Source organism: Hordeum vulgare, chromosome 5H (assembly GCF_904849725.1).
Source record: "Hordeum vulgare subsp. vulgare chromosome 5H, MorexV3_pseudomolecules_assembly, whole genome shotgun sequence".
NCBI lineage: Eukaryota > Viridiplantae > Streptophyta > Magnoliopsida > Poales > Poaceae > Hordeum > Hordeum vulgare.
The window spans coordinates 544,135,280-544,159,066 of NC_058522.1; the positions used below are offsets into that span (position 1 = coordinate 544,135,280).

At 44.2% G+C, this 23,787-nt stretch overlaps 1 pseudogene; it reads left to right on the top strand.

Moving 5' to 3' along the window:
• Positions 1-95: 95 nt before the first annotated feature.
• LOC123397210 lies at positions 96-4,293 on the top strand (annotated as a pseudogene).
• Positions 4,294-23,787: the final 19,494 nt, after the last annotated feature.

Consider the following 23,787-nt stretch of genomic DNA (forward strand, 5'->3'; position numbering starts at 1 on the left):
CTACAGCCTTAAAACGCACAACTATCAATGGCGGCCTAACCATGAATCAAGAAATTCTTCTCTTGAATTGAGTAGCAAAGGAATCTCCACCCCCGATGGCTTCTCCGAGTCTTGCATCCCTGACGGCTTCTCCAAGGAGTGTTCCAGAGAATCAGGACGTTGATGAACAATCTCACGCACCTAAAGTAAGAAATCTCACTCGGTTCTGATGATGAATCAGCGACAAAAGCCGCAAGCTGCAAAAGCCAAACAACAACGGAAATTTAGTTTCGTTGCATTTTCACATTTAGTTGCACATTCAGACTTTTTGTACCATCTCAGATTTCAGTTTTTGGAAAACACCCACTACAGTTTATTTCTGTTCCTTTTACAATGCATATAGTTCATGGACTAAATTGAATCCTAACTGACATAGGATCAAGAAACTGCAGTAGATGACGGAAGGGTACCAAAGCTTGGCATGAAATTTTTATCTGAAGAGGAAGCTTATTTATTTTATAACAAGTATGCTAAAACTATCGGTTTTAGCATCAGAAGAAGCAGTGGCCATAAAGTGATGAACTCTTCTACAATGCAGCAACGGACATTTACATGCTCTCGTCAAGGTATGGTTTACTTTCATGTTTTAGTTCTAATCACTTCTTTATCTGCTAAGACATTTACAACAACTTATAGGTCATCGCCGGGAAGATAAAAGAGAGGACACATTCACTTACAGTAGGCCTGAAACACGATGTGGTTGTGATGCCCGTATGAAGATTAGCCTTAGAGATGGATTTTATTATGTGTATGAATTTGAGGCGTCACATAACCATAATCTTGCTAATGGAATCATGGCCCAATACTTGAGATCCCAGAGAAAAGTGACAGAAGCACAGATAGCAAATGCAGAGGTCGCAAAGTCAGTTGGCATTTCAAATAAAGCAACAATCGATTTGATGGCCAAAGAAGCAGGTGGAAGTGAAAACCTTGGCTTTACACCTCAAGATATGAAAAACCGTTTGTACTCAAAGAGAACAATAAAAGCGAAGGTAGGTGACACAGGGGGAGTATTAGAATACATGGAGAAAAAGGTAGGTGACCTCGTGAAGTCTTCCCTCACTCTCATCATAGACTTTGTGTGTGGCATATGAATCAAAATGCTTGCAAGCACCTGGCCGGAGTTGTTGACGAATATAAGAAGTTCAATGTTGATTTTCAGCACTGTATATATGATATAGAAGAGGAGGATGAATTTGTAGGCGCATGGGATAAAATGATTGACAAGTATGGACTGCGTGACAATGAATGGCTGCAAAGGCTATTTGAGAAAAAGGAACACTGGGCACTAGTGTATGGTAAATGTACGTTCTCTGCCCACATGAGCACTACCCAAAGAAGTGAAAGCATGAATAATGAACTAAAGAGATACATCAGTATAAAATATGACATGCTTACTTTCTTTGAGCATTTTGAACGGCTAGTGTCGGATAAAAGATGTGAAGAGGTGAAGTATGACTTCAAAGCAACACAGACTACTCCCAAGTTGAAGGCTGAATCTAATTATATGTTAAAACAAGCTGCAGCTACATATACTCCAGCAATATTCAAGATGGTTCCAGATCAAGTGCTTCGGACTCTAAACTACGACACATTGCTTTGTGATAAAAGTGACACAGAGCTGAAGATATATGTAGTAAAATTTCATGGCACACAACGTGAACATGTTGTTAGATTCATTCCAAAAGAAGAAAAGATTAGCTGCAGTTGCAAAAGGTTTGAGTTTGCTGAAATTCTTTGCTCTCATTGCTTAAAGGTACTTGATATCAATAATATCAAGCATATCCCTGGGGAATATATCTTGAAAAGATGGACGATAGATGCCAAAGTTCTAGATATAACAAGCAAATGCAACCAGTATGATAACCTAAAAGCAAGAATGTCTAATCGATACAAGGAACTGTGCAGAATATTTGTGAAAATAGCTGCTCGTGCCGCCGAGTCAGAAGAATCATACAATAAGGCTGCTAAGTGTGCAGAGCAATTAGCACAAGATGTGGAGAAATACTTGAAGCTCAGGGCTGATCCAGATTTTGTTAGCACTGGTCAAGATTTGGTTAGCGCTGATCAAGATTTGGGTAACTCATGTACTAAAGAAGGTACAAATTATACTAACAATAAATGCCTAGACTATTGTAAAACAAAGACTGATATTTAGCATTACAGTGGCTGCAGTGAACATCCCTTCTAGTAGAATTTCAAAACACGATGAGGGGCTTGCAAAACCAAAAGGTATGAAGGTCAAGGAGAAGACTGTGAAAGGATCGAAAAGACCCGTTGGTGGATTTGAGAAAGCAACTTCAAAGAAGAAGAAGAACACAAATGATATTGTGCAACTAGAACATCATGGCCCCTCAATGGTATTATTTTTTGTCACTTGATTCCTATAGAACATTCAACGTACTGAGCTATATCTATCATTTTCGTCAGGGACCTTCGAAGAAAGCAACTTTAAAGAAGAAGAAGGAGACAAATGGTACTGTACAACTACAGTCCCATGACTCATCAACGGTAATAATACTTTGTTGCTTGTTTCTTATAAAACCTCACTTGTGCTAACTTTCATCTATCATCTCCTATAGGGTCCTATGGAATTTTTGACGAATCAAATGGCTGCATATCAATTGCACTACAATGCTATGCTAAGGGATTCAATGCAACCATCAATTAGTAATGTAATCCCTATGGCAGCACAAACCCAACAACCGTTGGCTAGATTCCAACCATACAATACAACAATGGTAGAAGTAGTCCACACTTTCAAGTTTTCCTAATTTTTAAACGTCAGTGCAACTGAACTTTGCTTTGTTCACAGAGTCATCCGACAAATAATATGTACACCTCGCTGCAAGGGACCATTGGGGCCTCTGACTATGGTTTGGTGATAGGAGATAAACACGACTTCCTCCATCAATCGAATCCAACATCTATCCTAAATGCTTCAATGTTGCAATCAAGTGGTCATACCATCCCAATGCCACCGCAGACCCAAGAACCACACAATACTCAAGTGGTATAATCTGTCCACACTTCCATTTCAAGTATTCTAATTTTTTGAAGTTGAAAATAAGTATTGTACTTTTATATCCTAAATGAAACTGAACTTTTCTTATTTTCTACACAGGGTCATCCAACAAATCACATGCATACATATTTACAACGGCAACATTCGGTGTTGAATCCGTCAGTGCAAGGGGCAATTGGGACCTCTAACACTAGTTTGATGAGAGGACAAAATCAATTCTTTCTCAATCAACCGAAGCCAACCTAATTAATTTTGTTCTTGCGAGTTTTATCTCATGTGTGTTAGAATTCCAAGTTGCAACTGATTTTTATTTGAACTTGTATGTACTGTTAACTGAATGCTACTCAATCTCCCTAGTCAAATATACTACTTCACTAGATTATCTATGGTACCAATAAAAGAAGAAAAGGAAATTTACCTGTGTCCTATGTACGTGATCCTGAAGATTGCAGTCCCTCTTCCCCTCCAAGCATCTCTGTCCCCCTTTTTTCCTCTCCAGGGGCGTATCAATTTCTGCGCTCGTGGACGTCCTTCTTCTTTCTCCCTCGACTGATCCTCCAAACTCCTCCACAAGACCGAGGTGCCGCCCTCTTGTGTTGTCGTCCCGCAGGCGCCCGTCAGTCTCCACGCCTCCAAGCTGCCCCAAGCACCGCGCCTTTGAGCAGCGAAGCGGGTCCGGACGGTTTCGACAAGCGCCCGCCAAGCTCCGCGCGTTTGAGCAACGATGCAGGTCCAGACGATTCCGGCAAGCGTCTGCCAAGGTCCGCACCTTTGAGCAGCGACGCAGGTCCGGCCGATTCAGGCAAGCGCACGCGCACGCTAGCGGCGGCCAGCCGAGCCGGGGCGGGATGAGGTATGGTCTTGATGGGAACGTACGGTCGGAGGAGAACGGGGACACAAACGCGCTAGCTCATCTAGGTGGACGCCGGACGGAGGTACGACGAGATCCAGGCGGCTGGAGAGCTCCGGTGGCTGGAGGTTAGAGTAGCACGAGCTTCATCTCACTACACACAGAAGGGGAAAGATGTGGATAGGACTGGGATGGGAATCGGTCGGTATTATGCTGTGTATTTTTGTTTTTGTTTTCACTCGAAATCAAGAGCGGGGAGTACGTGGAGACACAGCCGTACGATGGGCGTGGCGCACGGATGGTCGCAGGCAGCGGCCGCAGGCAAGCCGCATCCCCTGTTCCTTGCAACTTCGTGCATCGCGTTGAAGCTCTTTGTTGAAGTAAAAGCTGTCCTCTGAATTTTCTGAAGGCGAGTGAATAAATTTTCTTGAAATATCTTGACCCATTGCGCGCACATAGATTGCTATGGTCTTCTATGAATGCGCATGTTCTTTTTAATTAATAAATACTCATGCAGGGCGAATATTGTCTTTGGAGGCCGAGCTCCATGAAGCTCCGTTTTTAAAAATCAGAATTTTGTTAAATTTCATATTTTCTACAGTTCAAAAAAATCTGAAAAAAACACCGATATACATGAAGGCCTAACACATACTCCCTCCGTCCCAAAATTCTTGTCTTAGATCTATCTAAAAATGGATGTATCAAAATACTAAAACATGACTAGATAAATTCATATCTAGAAAAATTTAAGACAAGAATTTTAGGACGGATGGAGTATGTTTTAAATTTTCAGGCCAAAATATGTTGAAATGAGGGTTGTGCAAAAAGATAAATTTAAAGCTTTTTAATACATGATACTAGGTCATGAATTTGTCTTTTTTATACACGTCACATTTTAACTTTTTCATTCTAAAATTTTACACACATACACATAACATCCTTATTTACTTGCATAATGTGTCTTAGATTTTTTTTAATCCAAAAAGTTTGAGTTTTGAAAAAAAAATTCAAAAAAAACTTCATGGAGGCCAAGAGCCAAACGTCTATTCTCTCATGCAGGATTAATATTAATATTAATCACCTACAAGAATGAGCCGTAACACCTTTTTCGAAATGAGGGCACAAGTTTTGACTCAACTATTTATTAAGGAGAAAAGAGTTGTCCGATTAATTAATATAAAATTGGGTTAAAATCGTCACAACCATTGAGCGGGACACAAGATACCCACACTCACCACTTTAAAAAGTGCCTCCTCGAGACAACGTAGAGGTGTCATCGTCATCATTCCTTCCCTAGAGGTGTCATTGCCAATCCTAAACTACGATTAAACGATCCCGACTTCGTCGCACGCGATCGTCGACTCAACCCACAGTGTAGTGGCCGAGTGAAGTCGTATGAAGATTTGCGCCCAATTCAGCCACTTGTGACCAGACGACAACTCTTCCTTTCAAGGAGAACTATGAAGAACAAAACTAGGCATGACTCGTGCCACAGGAGATAGTCGAACAATCCACCTGCACCAATCATCATACACCACAGGGCCCCGCCGCTGCACCTTCAACTTCATAGTAGAAAATCAAACCGAGGTAACCCCGTGGACACGTCGGAGATGAACCAACTCCTCGACCATTGTCGTGTCGTTGACGTCGTTGACGTTATCACAGTTGCCGCATAAGCCTGAACACCAAAACCGCCACCATCCACTGGTCTTGCTCGCCGATTGTTGGTGTCAAAACCGGTTGATCTCGAGTAGGGGGCGAACTGTGGATCTTGGATCGATGGATAACAAGGGACGAAGGAGAAGATGTTTATCCAGGTTCGTGCCCTCTTGATAGAGGTAAAGCCTACGTCCTACTCTTGTTGTATTTATGAAGTACTACAGAGTACAAAGTTGATCTATCTCGAGATCGGATGTTCTGGTTTGAAACCATAATCGCAATGAGCTTAATTCCCTTATTGTTCGGGCATAGTTTATGCCTAAGTAATTTTGGTGATTGATGACAGTACCGCAAAGGACTAACCGTGTGTGTTAAGATTTCAGATAACACACGTCAACGGCACAAGACGACTCGCCCCCTCTTTCATGGGACAGAAGCATGGTGTACTCTACGATTCTCTTTATTTGAGTCATAGGAACGCCGTACTATTAAGAGGGGAACCGTAGTGGAAAGGTTTGGGTGGAATCAATTTTGCACACGCACACTTCATCTCCTTTCCCCCTTGCCGGCAACTTTGGAGTGGCTCCCGCCTTTGTATTTCTCTCTTCTTTGCAAATGGTCCCTCAGCGGTAGTACCACTGTGCCTAGCGGTAGTACCGCTGGAGTGCTAGCGGTAGTACCACTGCAGCCAGCGATAGTACCGCTAGCTGGCGGTAGTACCGCCCCTGGTCAGCGGTAGTACCGCCCCAGGAGCTTAGTACCGCCTTCCTAGCGGTTGTACTTGGACGGACCTTTTTGCGAAGACTTTCTTGGCGGTGGTTGGCCCGGTAGTGCTTATGCACTACCATGGGCCCAGCGGTAGTACCGCTGCAGTCAGCGGTAGTACCGCTGCATCCAGCGGTAGTACCACTAGGCACGGGCTGTGAGTGGGAAAACAGTTGGATTCCCCCCCCACTATATAAGGGGTTCTTCTAGCTGTGGAACCTTATCTCTTACCCTCCCAAGCTCCATTGTTGCTCCCTAAGCTCAAAAGTGCCCGATCTCTCTCCCTAGCCAATCAAACTTGTTGATTCTTTAGGGATTGTTTGAGAAGGCCTAGATCTACAGTTGGATTCCCCCACCAATCCCTTGCGGATCTTGTTACTCTTGGGTGTTTGAGCATCCTAGATGGTTGAGGTCACCTCGAAGCCACATTCCATTGTGGTGAAGCTTCGTGGTCTTGTTGGGAGCCTCCAAGCTTTGTGTGGAGTTTGCCCCAACCTTGTTTGTAAAGGTTCAGTCGCCGCCTTCAAGGGCACTTATAGTGGAATCACGGTACCTTGCATCGTGCGAGGGCGTGAGGAGAATACGGTGGCCTTAGTGGCTTATTGGGGAGCATTGTGCCTCCACACCGCTCCAACGGAGACGTACTTCCTGTCAAAGGGAAGGAACTTCGGTAACACATCCTCGTCTTCATTGGTTCCACTTGTGGTTATCTCTAACCTTTACTTTGTGAATGCTTATGTTGTTGTCTATCTCTTACTTGTCTTAGTAGCTCTTGTTGTTAGCTTCATTACGGTTCACCCCATTGTTGTTATATTTGTGAACCCGTATGTTGTTTACCATAACTTGCTAAGATTAATTAAAAAGTGGTCGTTGCCTATTCACCCCCCTCTAGTCAACCATATCGATCCTTTCAATTGGTATCAGAGCCACGTCTCTTTATTAAGGGTTTCACCACCCGAAGAGTATGGAAGGCGAAGAGGGAATTACCCATGGGCAACCCGAGGCCATGGACTTGACTTCGGTCACAATGGACGACTTGAATACGGCTATGGCCGCCCTCAAGACGTCCTTGACGAACGAAGTCAAGACCATGCTTAAAGAGTTAATTGAGGGATTTAAAAGTCCACCCGAACCGGCGTTAGTGGTTAAACCCACCATCACCGATTCAGAGGCCAATTCCTCTAAGGAAGCGGCTAAAGGTATGCGACCTTCCTCATCTCACGAAAAGGATGGGACTGGAACCTATGCCTCAGTTCCACCTCCCCTGGTCTATGGAGGACCCGTTCCCACACCGCGTCTTAACCCTGTTGGTCCTCCTCCTAAGCTTGTGAAAGGTGACTTTGCTAACTGGGTATTTTCTATTAAGTATCATTTGAATCACAGCTCAACAAATTTGTGGAGAATCATCGAGCAAGGATATTATCCCCATGATCCAAGCAACCTCACTCCAAGAGAAGATGGAGACAATCAATACAATCACTCCGCTTTGTTTATTCTCCAGTCCGCAGTGCCACCTGAAGATCTTCCTCACTTGCGTCCCTTCACTTTGGCCAAGGACTGTTGGGAGCATATTATGGTGTTGTACAAGGGAAGCTCAAGCATTCAACGATCCAACTATGAAGTGATACTTGATAAGGCCGATGAGTTTGTGATGAAGGAAGACGAGGACCCTCGTGATCTCTATCGGAGGGTGACTGTTATTGCTGTGGCACTTAAGGATCATCGGAGCAAGGATGTGGATGATACATGGGTCAAGCGCAAGTTTCTCAAAGCCATCATGCCTTTCAATAAAGCCATGTCATCTGTCATTTGTCAGCGACCAGACTTCCACTCCTTGTCTTCCAGTGAGGTGTTGGATGAATTTATTGCAATGTCAATCATGAACGAAACAGCTGACAATGCACTTGCTCGTGTTCGCTCAAAGACAACTTCACCCAACCTTGCGTTAAAAGCAAAAGCAACGTTTGAAGAAGAAGAAGAGGATGAGGAAGAGGAGAGTTGCCCTGAAGACACAAAGTATGCCTATCATGAGCACATGGCTCTTGCGTCAAGGAAATTCTGGGGCAACAAGAGGAACTCAAGACCCACCTTCACCAAGAACAACTCGAGTGGGTTCAAACTCAAGCAACGAGTGAGGACATGTTATAACTGTGGTAACGTGAGCCACTTCGTGCCGAATGTCCCTATGAGAAAAGGGAAGACAACGGGGGCAAGCTCATTTGCAAAGACAAAACCAAGTCATTTCCAATCAAGAACAACTTTGTGAAGAAACCCCACCCAAAGGGGATGGTGGCCCTTGAAGAGTACCCTTCCGATGATGATGATGATGATGATACGGTGGCAATGGCAACTGTTGCTATTGCCACTACCTGTCCCCAGAAGGTGTCTCTCTTCAACGCCCCCAACGAGAACGACATCACCAAGTGCCTCATGGCAAAAGGTATCAATCAGGTAACCCCCATCATTAAGACCAACGTCGCTACTGCTCCTTCATTGTTAAATTGTGTTGATGATAGTGATGTTGGGGAACTTAATGATCATGATCTTGACAAGTTTCTGTGCAATATTAAGGGAGAATCCAAGAAGCACTTTGTTTCTCTCTTGGAACAACTCGGTGAGGCCAATGACCTCATTGAGTCTCATGAGGAGACCATCTCCGAGCTTCAGGGACACAGTCCTGACTATGCCGATGAAATTGCTGAATTATCTATTGCTCTAGAAAAGGAGTGCACTCTTCGTTTGGCTCTTGAGGAGTCATACAATGATGACTGTGCTAAAATGCAAAAGAAACTAGATCATGATACTGTTCTTACTCGTATGGTTAAGTCTGAGAAGTATGCTCTTGGGGTTGGCCATGACATACTCAAAGTGGAGTTTGACACACTTGACAAGGCCCACAAGGTCTTGAAAGGTGTTCATTTCTCTCTGAAAGAGTCTCATGATCAACTCCAAGCAAAGCTTACCAAGGAGATCTCTACTTGTCCTCCCTTTGTGTTAATTGATAATGCTTGTGCAACTAATCCCTGTTGTGAGCATGTACATCTTGTGGAGGAAAATGCCAAGTTAAAGGAGAAACTTGAGAAGGGCCTTGTGGTATGCATACAAGGTGAGAAGAGCCTGAACGACCTCTTGAGCACTCAAAAGGGTGTTGTAGGAAAGGAGGGACTTGGACTTACCTCCAAGTCAAAAGGAAAAAGGAGGAACAGGAACAAACGTCTCCTACCCTCATGGACATCTTTGTCAAAGAGGGTGAGGGGACTCAGGAGGTGAACAGGAACAAGGTGGATGATGGAAACGTCAAGAAGGGCAAAACCATTCCTACTAACACAGCCGACAAACTCAATTCTTCTTATGTCTTATGTCGTGCTAGTGATGGGCATGTTTATGCCAGATTTGTTGGTGCCTACTATGAGTACATTGAATGGGCTATCTGGGTTCCTAAGACCCTTTTCTCTAACATGAAAGGACCCATTAAAAAATGGGTACCTAAAACCAAGCCTTGATCTATTGCAGGAGTTTGCTTCCGGTGGGGTGTCATGGTTGCTCGATAGTGGAGCAACAAATCATATGACCGGAAGCAAGGACTTAGTGGTGGATGTGCATCCTTCTCCATCTATGCCCACCCATGTCCAATTCGCCGATGCATCCTCGTCAAAGGTATTGGGATTTGGTAAGGTGGTCATGCTTGTTGAGTCTCTTGCATACAATTTACTTTCGGTTCGTCAACTTGCAATTATGGGGTTTTCCACATTCTTTAATCTTGATACTGTGGTCCTCCTGTGGAGCAAGACTCTTAAAGTAGCCTATGTTGGATATGTCGAAAATGGTCTTTATGTGGTGAACTTCTCAAAGCGACCCACTAAGACCATGACGTGTTTAATGGCTAAAGTTGATGTGGGCTGGCTTTGGCATCGCCGATTAGCTCATGTCAATATGAGATATTTGCAAAGTCTTCTAACAGGGGACCATATTCGTGGACTAACAAATGTGAGTTTTGCTAAAGATCGTGCTTGCAGTGCCTGCATTGAAGGAAATATTCATGAAACTGCTCATCGTCCAATGACTCTCATTTACACTAAGAGGCCATTGGAGCTCCTCCATATGGATCTTTTCGGCCCTCCATCATTTGATAGTCTTGGAGGCAGAAAGTACTGCTTGGTGATTGTTGACGACTACTCAAGATACACCTGGGTATATTTCTTCAAAAGGAAGAGTGAAACTCAACAAACTGTCATCAACTTTGCTAATGAAGCTCAACGTCAACATGAAGCAAAGATCTTGATGATTAGAAGTGACAACGGCACCGAGTTCAAGAACTACACCTTGGATGAGTTTCTAGGTGATGAGGGAATAAAACATCAATATTCAGCACCATATACCCCTCAACAAAACGGCGTGGCAGAAAGGAAGAACCGGACCTTGATAGACGCTGCAAGAACAATGATGGCGGAATTCAAATCTCCATATAACTTTTGGGCAGAGGCCATCAACACAGCATGTCATGCGTCCAATCGGCTCTATATCCGCAAAGGCCTGAACAAGACTCCATATGAGATTCTAACTGGAAACAAACCCAATCTCAAGTACTTCCGGGTATTCGGTTGTAAGTGTTTCATTCTCAAGAAAGGTGCACCTTTAGCTAAATTTGATTCTAGAGCACATGAGGGCATCTTTGTTAGTTATGCTACAAACTCTCATGCTTACCGTGTCCTCAACAAGTCCACCGGACTCATTGAGGAGACGTGTAACGTGGAGTTTGATGAAAATAATGGCTCCCAAGTGGAGCAAAGTGGTATTTGTGATGTAGGTGATGAAATTCCTCCCCAAGCCATAAGAAGAATGGGGATTGGTCAAATACTCCCCATTGAGGAACCCCTTATGACCAAAGGAGAAGGACAATGCTCTACTCAAATGGAGCCATCACCCCCACAAGCCCCACACGCTTCCGATGAACAAAGAGAAGACTCTCAACAAAATGAACAAGCTCAAGGTCAAGATAAATTGTCCAACAATGATGATGTGTCCCATGATATTCAAGCACTTACCCAAGGTTCCGAACCTGCTCATGATCAAGATCAAGTGCAACCACAAGATCCAGACCAAGTAGAAGCACAAGATCAAGATCAAGAGCAACCACAAGTACAAGGACAAACAAGTGAACCTGCTCAAGTCGAAAGTCAAGATGATCAGGATACTGTCTCACAATTCCCTTCTGCAGCACCAACAGCCGGTGCCAAGGGAGGCTCAAGACGCAAGGGCAAGCAAAGTAAACAAGTCGATGCTCCCCAGTTATCCAATGAAGAACTCTTGGAGCGTCGAGCAGCCAAGATTGCGAACAAGCTGAGAGTCAAGTCACATCTTATGAAGAATGTACTTGGTAGTTTAAAAAGGGGAGTATCCACCCGTCAACAGATTTGGAATTATTGTGAGCATCATGCGTTTGTTTCATATTGTGAACCTCAACAGGTACAGGAAGCGCTCGATGATGAGGATTGGCTTATGGCCATGCATGAAGAACTTAACAACTTCGAGCGTAACCAAGTCTGGGATTTAGTGCCAAGGCCAACGGAGGAACATAATGTCATCGGGACCAAATGGATATTCAAGAACAAGCAAGATGCCAATGGGATTGTGATTAGAAACAAGGCAAGATTGGTGGCTCAAGGCTACTCCCAAGTCGAGGGTATCCACTACGGTGAAACCTTTGCCCCCGTTGCTCGTCTAGAATCTATTCGCATGTTGCTTGCATTTGCTTCTCATCATAACTTCAAATTACAACAAATGGATGTGAAAAGTGCCTTTCTTAATGGTCCTTTAAATGAGTTGGTCTATGTCAAACAACCCCCGGGATTCGAACATCCCAAGTTCCCCAATCATGTGTACAAACTTAATAAGGCACTCTATGGCCTTAAACAAGCCCCACGTGCATGGTATGAGTATCTAACTGAGTTGTTACAAGATCGTGTGTTTGAAATTGGGAAGATAGATCCCACTCTTTTTACTAAGAGGGTTAAAGGGGATTTGTTCATATGCCAACTATATGTTGATGATATTTTCTTTGGCTCTTCTAACATTTCTTTCAATGAAGAATTTGCTGCACTAATGACTAAGAAATTTTAGATGTCCATGATGGGAGAGTTGAAGTTCTTCATCGGCTTCGAGATTAAACAAGGCCTAGAAGGGACCTTCATCCAACAAGCCAAGTACACTCAAGACATGCTCAAACGGTTCGAGCTTGAAGATGTCAAGCCGGTCAAGTTCCCCATGCCAACAAGATGCAAGCTTGACAGTGATCCAAATGGTAAAGTAGTGGATCAAAAGGTATATTGCTCCATGATTGGATCCCTCCTTTACCTTTGTGCATATAGACAAGATATTATGTTGAGTGTAGGGATATGTGCACGGTTTCAATCCGCACCAAAAGAAAGTCATTATATGGTTGTTAAGCGAATCTTTCGATATTTGGCTCATACCCCAAACTTTGGCCTATGGTATCCCAAAGGAGCAAACTTCAACCTAGTGGGCTATTCTGACTTAGATTGGGCAGGAGATTGTGTGGAGAGGAAGTCAACTTCTGGAGGATGCCAATTCCTTGGTCGCTCACTGGTAAGTTGGTCTTCAAAGAAGCAGAATTGTGTCTCTCTATCATCCACCGAAGCTGAGTATGTGGCAGTTGCAAGTTGTTGTGCACAATTGCTATGGATGAGGCAAACTTTAAAGGATTACGGTGTCACTTGTGACAAAGTGCCTCTTCTATGTAACAATCAAAGTGCTATCAAGATTTCCCTCAACCCAGTGCAACATAGCAAGACCAAGCATATTGATATTCGCCATCACTTCATTCGTGAACATATCAAGCTAGGTGATATTGAGGTTCACTTCATCCACACTGAAGAGCAACTTGCAGATATTTTCACTAAGCCCCTAGATGAAGCAAGGTTCCGGGAGTTAAGGCATGAGCTAAATATCATTGATTCAAGTAATGTGGATTGAAGCTAGGCATGTTGCACCTTACTATGCATTCTATCTTGTTCTAGATGTAGGCATGGACATAGGGGGAGTGTTGTTCTCTCAATGAACTCTTCCTCCCCCCATTATGCATAAATCGATCTAGTCTTTCACTTTAGCCATTGCCAAATGGCACTTGTGCTTCAAAGACGAGCATTGGTCATGAACCCAAGGATAATTCTTCGCGGTGTCATACCTTTGTCTCAAACATAGGTGGCCTCGGCCACCGCCCCCCACCATTCTCTCATATGGAAGAAAGGATACAAAATGACAAGTCAGTATATCTTGCTGGTGCTATCTTCTTATTTTCACTAACTTGTCACTTGCCCACGTTCTTCACATCTCCTAGGTCCCGTTGAGACATTTGCAGCGGTACTACCGCCAGGACCCCAGCGGTACTACCGCCAGGGGTAGCGGTATTACCGCTAGGACCCCAGCAGTACTACCGCCAGGACCCCAGTCTACCACGACCTAACTAGGACATTTTTAGGGCTGTCTCAAGGGGGAGCGGTACTACCGCCAGGACCCCAGCGGTACTACCGCTGCCGCCAGCGGTACTACTGCCAGGACCACAGAGGTACTACCGCTGGCCCGTACCCCTTGGGCTATATAAAGGAGGGGGAGGCCGTTTTTTCCTGCCTCTTTCTTCTTCCTCGTGGCTCCTCCCTCCCCAACCCCGAACTCCCCCTACTTGGATCTCTATCCGTGGAGCCCCTTCTCTCCGTTGAGTTGGAGGGTTTGCTCCACTTCTCCTTCCTCCTCCAAGTGCCATGGACCCCGGTAAAGCTCCTCCCTTTCTTCTCTTGGTTGATGTTTTCTTGTTCTAGGGTTAGGAGCATTGGTGATTTGGATCCATGTCTATGGTATTGTGCTTTGTTCTTGGATGACATGAAGGAGATATTGTTGGAAATATGCCCTAGAGGCAATAATAATTAGTTATTATTATATTTATTTGTTCATGATAATCGTTTATTATCCATGCTATAATTGTATTGATTGGAAACACAATACTTGTGTGGATACATAGACAAAACACTATCCCTAGTAAGCCTCTAGTTGACTAGCTCGTTGATCAAAGATGGTCAAGGTTTCCTGACCATAGGCAAGTGTTGTTACTTGATAACGGGATCACATCATTAGGATAATCATGTGATGGAATAGATCCAAACTAATAGACGTAGCATGTTGATCGTGTCATTTTGTTGCTACTATTTTCTGCGTGTCAAGTATTTGTTCCTATGACCATGAGATCATATAACTCACTGACACCGGAGGAATGCTTTGTGTGTATCAAATGTCGCAACGTAACTGGGTGACTATAAAGATGCTCTATAGGTATCTCCGAAGGTGTTCGTTGAGTTAGTATGGATCAAGACTGGGATTTGTCACTCCGTATGACGGAGAGGTATCTCGGGGCCCACTCGGTAATACAACATCACACACAAGCCTTGCAAGCAATGTGACTTAGTGTAAGTTGCGGGATCTTGTATTATGGAAGGAGTAAAGAGACTTGCCGGTAAACGAGATTGAAATAGGTATGCGGATACTGACGATCGAATCTCAGGCAAGTAACATACCCAAGGACAAAGGGAATGACATACGGGATTATATGAATCCTTGGCACTGAGGTTCAAACGATAAGATCTTCATAGAATATGTAGGATCCAATATGGGCATCCAGGTCCCGCTATTGGATATTGACCGAGGAGTATGTCGGGTCATGTCTACATAGTTCTCAAACCCGCAGGGTCTGCACACTTAAGGTTCGACGTTGTTTTATGCGTATTTGAGTTATATGGTTGGTTACCGAATGTTGTTCAGAGTCCCGGATGAGATCACGGACGTCACGAGGGTTTCCGGAATGGTCCGGAAACGAAGATTGATATATAGGATGACCTCATTTGGTTACCGAAAGGTTTTCGTGCATTATCGAAAAAGTTTCGGGCTCATCGGTAGAGTACTGGGAGTGCCGGGAGGGGTGCCGGGGACCATCAGGAGGGGTGTCACGCCCCAAGGGGTCTCATGGGATATCGGAAGAGATAAACCAGCCCCTAGTGGGCTGGAATAAGTTCCCACTAAGGCCCATAAGGTTTGAGAAGGAAAAAAACACAAGGTGGAAAGAGTTTCCAAGTGGGAAGGTGGAATCCTACTCCAAGTAGGATTGGAGTAGGACTCCTCCACCTCCAATTTCGGCCAAACCTTTAGGTTTTGAGGCTGCCTCCTCCCGTCCCTCCCTCCGATATATAGTGGGGTTTTAGGGCTGATTTGAGACAACTTTTGCCACGACAGCCCGACCACATACCTCCACGGTTTTACCTCTAGATCGCGTTTCCGCGGAGCTCGGGCGGAGCCCTGCTGAGATTAGATCACCACCAACCTCCGGAGCGCCATCACACTGCCGGAGAACTCAGCTACCTCTCCGTCTCTCTTGCTGGATCAAGAAGGCCGAGATCATCGTCGAGCTGTACGTGTGCTGAACGCGGAGGTGCCGTCCGTTCGGCACTAGATCGGAGCGGATCGTGGGACGGATCGCGGGACGGTTCGTGGGACGGTTCGCCGGGCGGATCGAGGGACGTGAGGACGTTCCACTACATCAACCGCGTTTCTTAACGCTTCTGGTGTGCGATCTACAAGGGTACGTAGATCGGAAATCCCCTCTCGTAGATGGACATCACCATGATAGGTCTTCATGCGCGTAGGAAAATTTTTGTTTCCCATGCAACGTTCCCCAACAGTGGCATCATGAGCTAGGTCCATGCGTAGATGTCTTCTCGAGTAGAACACAAAAGTTTTTTGTGGGCGGTGATGTGCGTTTTGCTGCCCTCCTTAGTCTTTTCTTGATTCCGTGGTATTGTTGGATCGAAGCGGCTCGGACCGACATTACTCGTACGCTTACGAGAGATTGGTTTCATCGCTACGAGTAACTCCGTTGCTCAAAGATGACCGGCGAGTGTCGGTTTCTCCAACTTTAGTTGAATCGGATTTGACCGAGGAGGTCCTTGGATGAGGTTAAATAGCAATTCATATATCTCCGTTGTGTTGTTTGCGTAAGTAAGATGCGATCCTACTAGATACCCATGGTCACCACGTAAAACATGCAACAACAATTAGAGGACGTCTAACTTGTTTTTGCAGGGTATGCTTGTGATGTGATATGGCCAACGATGTGATGTGATATATTGGATGTATGAGATGATCATGTTGTAATAGTTAATATCGACTTGCACGTCGATGGTACGGGAACCGGCAGGAGCCATAGGGTTGTCTTTAAACTAACGTTTGTGCTTGCAGATGCGTTTACTATATTGCTAGGACGTAGCTTTAGTAGTAATAGCATGAGTAGCACGACAACCCCGATGGAGACACGTTGATGGAGATCATGGTGTGACGCCGGTGACAAGAAGATCGTGCCGGTGCTTTGGTGATGGAGATCAAGAAGCACATGATGATGGCCATATCATGTCACTTATGAATTGCATGTGATGTTAATCCTTTATGCACCTTATCTTGCTTAGAACGACGGTAGCATTACGAGGTGATCTCTCACTAAAATTTCAAGACGAAATTGTGTTCTCCCCGACTGTGCACCGTTGCGACAGTTCTTCGTTTCGATACACCACGTGATGATCGGGTGTGATAGACTCAACGTTCACATACAATGGGTGCAAAACAGTTGCACACGCGGAACACTCGGGTTAAGCTTGACGAGCCTAGCATGTGCAGACATGGCCTCGGAACACATGAGACTAAAAGGTCGAGCATGAATCGTATAGTTGATATGATTAGCATAGCGATGCTTACCACTAAAACTATTCTCGACTCACGTGATGATCGGACTTGAGATAGTGGATTTGGATCATGTACCACTCAAATGACTAGAGAGATGTACTTTTTGAGTGGGAGTTCTTAAGTAATATGATTAATTGAACTAATTGTCATGAACATAGTCTAATGGTCTTTGCGAATTACGATGTAGCTTGCGCTATAGCTCTACTGTTTTTAATATGTTCCTAGAGAAAATTTAGTTGAAAGTTGATAGTAGCAAACTTTGCGGACTGAGTCTGTAAAACTAAGGATTGTCGTCGTTGCTGCGCAGAAGGCTTATGTCCTTAATGCACCACTCAGTGTGCTGCACCTCGAGCGTCGTCTGTGGATGTTGTGAACATCCGACATACACGTTTCTGATGGCTACGCGATAGTTCGATGCAAAATACTTAATGGCTTAGAAGCGTGGCGCCGAAGACGTTTTGAAACGTCACGGAACATGAGTGATGTTCTAAAGAGATGAAATTGTGATTTCATGCTTGTGCCCTTGTTAAGAGGTATGAGACCTCCGACAAGATTCTTTGTCCATGAAGTAAAGGAGAAAAACTCAATCGTTGAGCGTGTGCCCAGATTGTCTGAGTACGACAATCACTTGAATCAAGTGGGAGTTAATATTCCATATGAGATAGTGATGGTTCTCCAAAGTCACTGCCACCAAGCTGTGAGAGCTTCGTGATGAACTATAACATATCAAGGATAGATACAATGATCCTTGAGAGATTCGTGATGTATGACACTGCGAAAGTAGAAATCAAGAAGGAGCAACAATGGTTGATGGTTAGTAAAACCACTAAGTTTCATGAAAGGCAAGGGCTAGAAGGGATACTTCGTGAAACAGCAAAACAATTGTTGCACTAATGAAGAGACCCAAGTCTAAACCCAAACCCGAGACTAAGTGCTTCTGTTATGAGGGGAACGGTCACTAAGGTGGAGCTACCCTAGATGCTTGGTAGATAAGTAGGCTGGCAAAGTCGAAAGTAGTATATTTGATATACATGATATTGATGTGTGCTTTACTAGTACTCCTAGTAGCGCGAGGGTATTGGATACCGGTTCAGTTGCTAAGTGATTGGTAACACGAAATGAAAGCTACGGAATAAACAGAGACTAGCTAAAGGCGAGGTGACGATACGTGTTGGAAGTGTTTCCAAGGTTGATATGATCAAACTTCGCACGCTCCCTCTATCATCGGGATTGGTGGTGAAACCCAAATAATTGTTATTTGGTGTTTGCGTTGAGCATGAACATGATTGGATCGTGTTTGTTGCAATACGATTATTCATTTAAAAGAATAATAGTTATTCTATTTGCTTGAATAATTACCCTCAATGGTTTATTGAATCTCGATCGTAGTGTTACACATGTTCATAATATTAGTGCCAAAAGATAAAAAGTAATAATGATAGTACCACTTAGTTGTGGCACTGCCACTTGAGTCATGTTGGTGTAAAATGCATGAAGAAGCTCAATGCTGATGGATCGTTTGGACTCACTTGATTTTGAATCACTTGAGACATGCAAAACATGCCACATGAAACAAGTAGAGTAACTTGTTGGGAGTAATGCATTTTTGATGTGTGCAGTCCAATAAGTGCTAAGGCACGCAGTGGATATCATTATGTTCTTACTTCACTGACGATTTTAGTAGATACAGGAGTATTTACTTGATGAATCACAAGTCTGAAATGTTGAAAAGTTCAAAGCTATTTTAGAGTGAAGATCGTTGTGACAAGAGGATAAACAGTCTACGACATGATCATAGAGATGAATATCTGAGTTACGAGTTTTGGTACGCAATTAAGACAATGTGGAAATTGTTTCGCAGTTCATGCCACCTGGAACACCATAGTGTGATGATGTGTCTGAACGTCTTAGCCACGCCCTATTTGATATGGTGCATACTATGATGTGTCTTATCGAATTACCACTATCATTTATGGGTTATGCATTAGAGACAACCGCATTCACTTTAAATAGGACACCGCGTATTTCCGTTAAGATGACACAGTATAGACTAAGGTTTAGAGAAATATAAGCTGTCGTTTCTTGAAAGCTTGGAGCTGCGATGCTTATGTGAAAAAGTTTCAGTCTGATAAGCTCGAACCCAAAGCGGATAAATGCATCTTCATAATATATCCAAAACAGTTGGATACATCTCCTATCTCAGATCGGGAAGCAAAGTGTTTGTTTCTAGAAACGGGTTCTTTCTTGAGGAAAGGTTTCTCTCAAAGAACTGAGTGGGAGGGTGATAGAACTTGATGAGGTTATTGAACCATCACTTCGACTAGTGTGTAGCAGGGCACAGGAAGTTGTTCTTGTGGCGCCTACACCAACTGAAGTGGAAGCTGATGATGGTGATCATTGAGCTTCGGATCAAGTTACTACGAACCTCGTAGGTCGACAAGGTCGCGTACTACTACATAGTGGTATGGTAACCCTGTCTTGGAGGTCATGTTTTTGAACAATAATGAACCTACGAGCTGTGGAGAAGCAACGGTGGGCCCGGATTCCGACAAATGGCTGGAGGCCATGAAATCCGAGAGAGGATCCATGTATGAAAACAAAGTGTAGACTTTGGAAGAACTACTTCATGGTCGTAGGACTATTGAGTAAAGATGGATCTTTAAAAGGAAGACAGACGACGATGGTGATAAGTCACTATTAAGAAAAGCTCGACTTGTCGCAAAGATGTTTCCGACATGATCAAACAGTTGACTATGGTGAGACTTTCTCACTCGTAGCGATGCTAAAAGTCTGTTAGAATTATGTTAGTAGTTGTTGCATTATTTTTGAAATATTGCACATAGGATGTCAAAACATTGTTTCCTCGACGGTTTCCTTGAGCAATCATTGTATGTGATACAACCAGAAGGTTTTGTCGATCCTAAAGATACTAACAAGTATGCAAGCTCCAGCGATCCTTCAATGGACTGGTGCAAGCATCTCGGAGTTGGAATATACACTTTGATGAGATGATCAAAGATTTTGGGTTTGTACAAGGTTTATGAGAAACTTGTATTTCCAAAGAAGTGAGTGGGAGCACTATAGAATTTCTGATAAGTATATGTGGTTGACATATTGTTGATCAGAAGTAATGTAGAATTTCTGTGAAGCATAAAAGGTTGTTTGAAAGGAGTTTTTCAAAGGAATACCTGGATTGAGCTACTTGAACGTTGAGCATCAAGATCTATGGAGATAGATCAAAACGCTTAATAGAAGTTTCAACAAGATGCATGCCTTGACAAGTTTTTGAAGGAATTCGAAATAGATCAGCAAAGAAGGAGTTCTTGACTGTGTTGTAAGGTGTGAATTTGAGTAAGACTCAAAACCCGACCACGGCAGAATAAACAGAATAGATGAAGGTCGTCTTCTATGCCTTAGCCGTTGACTCTAAAGTATGCCATGCTGAGTACCGCATCTGATGTGTGCCTTGCAGCAAGTTTGTTAAGAGGTACGCAGAGTGATCCAGGATTGAATCACTGATCAGCGGTCCAAGTTATCCTTAGTAACTAAATAGACTACGGAATTTTTCTCGATTATGGAGGTGGCTAAAGAGTTCGTCGTAAAGGGTTACGTCGATGCAAGCTTTGACACTAATCCGAATAACTATGAGTAGTGAAACGGATTCGTATAGTAGAGTAGATATTTGGAGCATTTCCGAATAGCACGTAGTAGCAGCATCTATAAGATGACATAAAGATTTGTAAAGAACGCACGGATCTGAAAGTTTCAGAACCGTTGACTAAAACCTTTCTCACGAGCAAGACGTGATCAGACCCTAGAACTATATGGGTGTTGGATTCGTTGAAACCACATGGTGATGTGAACTAGATTATTGACTCTAGTGCAAGTGGGAGACTGTTGGAAATATGCCCTAGAGGCAATAATAATTAGTTACTATTATATTTCTTTGTTCATGATAATCGCTTATTATCCATGCTATAATTGTATTGATTGGAAACACAATACTTGTGTGGATACATAGACAAAACACTGTCCCTAGTAAGCCTCTAGTTGACTAGCTCGTTGATCAAAGATGGTCAAGGTTTCCTCGCCATAGTCAAGTGTTGTTACTTGATAACGGGATCACATCATTAGGAGAATCATGTGATGGACTAGACCCAAACTAATAGACGTAGCATGTTGATCGTGTCATTTTGTTGCTACTGTTTTCTGCGTGTCAAGTATTTGTTCCTATGACCATGAGATCATATAACTCACTAACACCGGAGGAATGCTTTGTGTGTATCAAACGTCGCAACGTAACTGGGTGACTATAAAGATGCTCTACAGGTATCTCCGAAGATGTTCGTTGAGTTAGTATGGATCAAGACTGGGATTTGTCACTTCGTATGACGGAGAGGTATCTCGGGGCCCACTCGGTAATACAACATCACACACAAGCCTTGCAAGCAATGTGACTTAGTGTAAGTTGCGGGATCTTGTATTACGGAACGAGTAAAGAGACTTGCCGGTAAACGAGATTGAAATAGGTATGCGGATACTGACGATCGAATCTCAGGCAAGTAACATACCGAAGGGCAAAGGGAATGACATACGGGATTATATGAATCCTTGGCACTGAGGTTCAAACGATAAGATCTTCGTAGAATATGTAGGATCCAATATGGGCATCCAGGTCCCGCTATTGGATATTGACCGAGGAGTATGTCGGGTCATGTCTACATAGTTCTCGAACCCGCAGGGTCTGCACACTTAAGGTTCGACGTTGTTTTATGCGTATTTGAGTTATATGGTTGGTTACCGAGTGTTTTTCGGAGTCCCGGATGAGATCACGGACATCACGAGGGTTTCCGGAATGGTCCGGAAACGAAGATTGATATATAGGATGACCTCATTTGGTTACCGGAAGGTTTTCGTGCATTACCGAAAAAGTTTCGGGCTCATAGGTAGTGTACTGGGAGTGCCGGGAGGGGTGCCGGGGACCATCAGGAGGGGTGTCACGCCCCAAGGGGTCTCATGGGCTATGGGAAGAGATAAACCAGCCCCTAGTGGGCTGGAATAAGTTCCCACTAAGGCCCATAAGGTTTGAGAAGGAAAAAAGACAAGGTGGAAAGAGTTTCCAAGTGGGAAGGTGGAATCCTACTCCAAGTAGGATTGGAGTAGGACTCCTCCACCTCCAATTTCGGCCAAACCTTTAGGTTTTGAGGCTGCCTCCTCCCCTCCCTCCCTCCTATATATAGTGGGGTTTTAGGGCTGATTTGAGACAACTTTTGCCACGGCAGCCCGACCACATACCTCCACGGTTTTACCTCTAGATCGTGTTTCTGCGGAGCTCGGGCGGAGCCCTGCTGAGATTAGATCACCACCAACCTCCGGAGCGCCGTCACGCTGCCGGAGAACTCATCTACCTCTCTGTATCTCTTGCTGGATCAAGAAGGTCGAGATCATCGTCGAGCTGTACGTGTGCTGAACGCGGAGGTGCCGTCCGTTCGGCACTAGATCGGAGCGGATCGCGGGGCGGATCGAGGGATGTGAGGATGTTCCACTACATCAACCGCGTTTCTTGACGCTTCTGCTGTCCGATCTAAGGGTACGTAGATCGGAAATCCCCTCTCGTAGATGGACATCACCATGATAGGTCTTCGTGCGCATAGGAAATTTTTTGTTTCCCATGCGACGTTCCCCAACAGATATTCGAGGGGAGTTTAGGTCTTGTGATTCTTTGCCTTTATATTGCCATGCCATAGGATTTTCATGCTTTAAATCAAGCACTTCTTTTATTTTTGGATTAGATCTAAAACTTGCATCCTCTTGACTAGGCATGTCCTTCTTTAGATTGTACTTGTGATCCTCATGTGGTTAGGGTTGTGGTGGAGTTTTTAGTGATTATACACAGTCCCATGGCCCTCGGAAATCCCATGTAGCCGTCTCTATGGGTCCTTTTCGTATTCAGATCTGAAAGTCAAACCCTAGCGGTACTACCGCCAGTGGTAGTGGTACTACCGCGAGGAACCTAGCGGTACTACCGCCAGTGGTAGTGGTACTACCGCGAGGAACCTAGCGGTACTACCGCCAGGGGTAGCGGTACTACCGCCAGGACCCCAGCGGTACTACCGCCAGGGGTAGCGGTACTACCGCCAGGAGGATATTCTGTCTCTTCTTTTCATTTGCTTGGCAATGTGTGTTTACTTTTATGCCTCTTTTTGTTCATTGCCTTGACTCCTTCTCTCGCTCTTTTTCGGTGTGTGTTTTGTGTCACAAGTGGTGCTCGCCGCTTGAACCCCCCACGGGACACACAATCAAAGCATTATCGCAATCCAGAGGCTCCAGAGGGCTCTGCCACTTCAGGTCTGCAACCCAAAAAGAAGTCCTTCAAGAAGGCCGCTCACAGGGACAAGGGGGTCATCGTTCGCACTATGCCCCCTAAGGATTTTCTGCAGTTCCGCACCCAAAATCACTATCTCCAAGAGAAGGCTGTGATCAGGAATGTCGAGCATGTTTGGGCAACGGATCACTGCAGGATCTATCATGACATCATCAAGCATTTCAAGAAGAGTTTTGTTCCAATTCAGTTGGCTCACCTTCAGCGGAACCTGGATTACTTTGGTGACGCTCTCTCTCTGATTGACAAGTTGGGCATTAAGAAGATCAT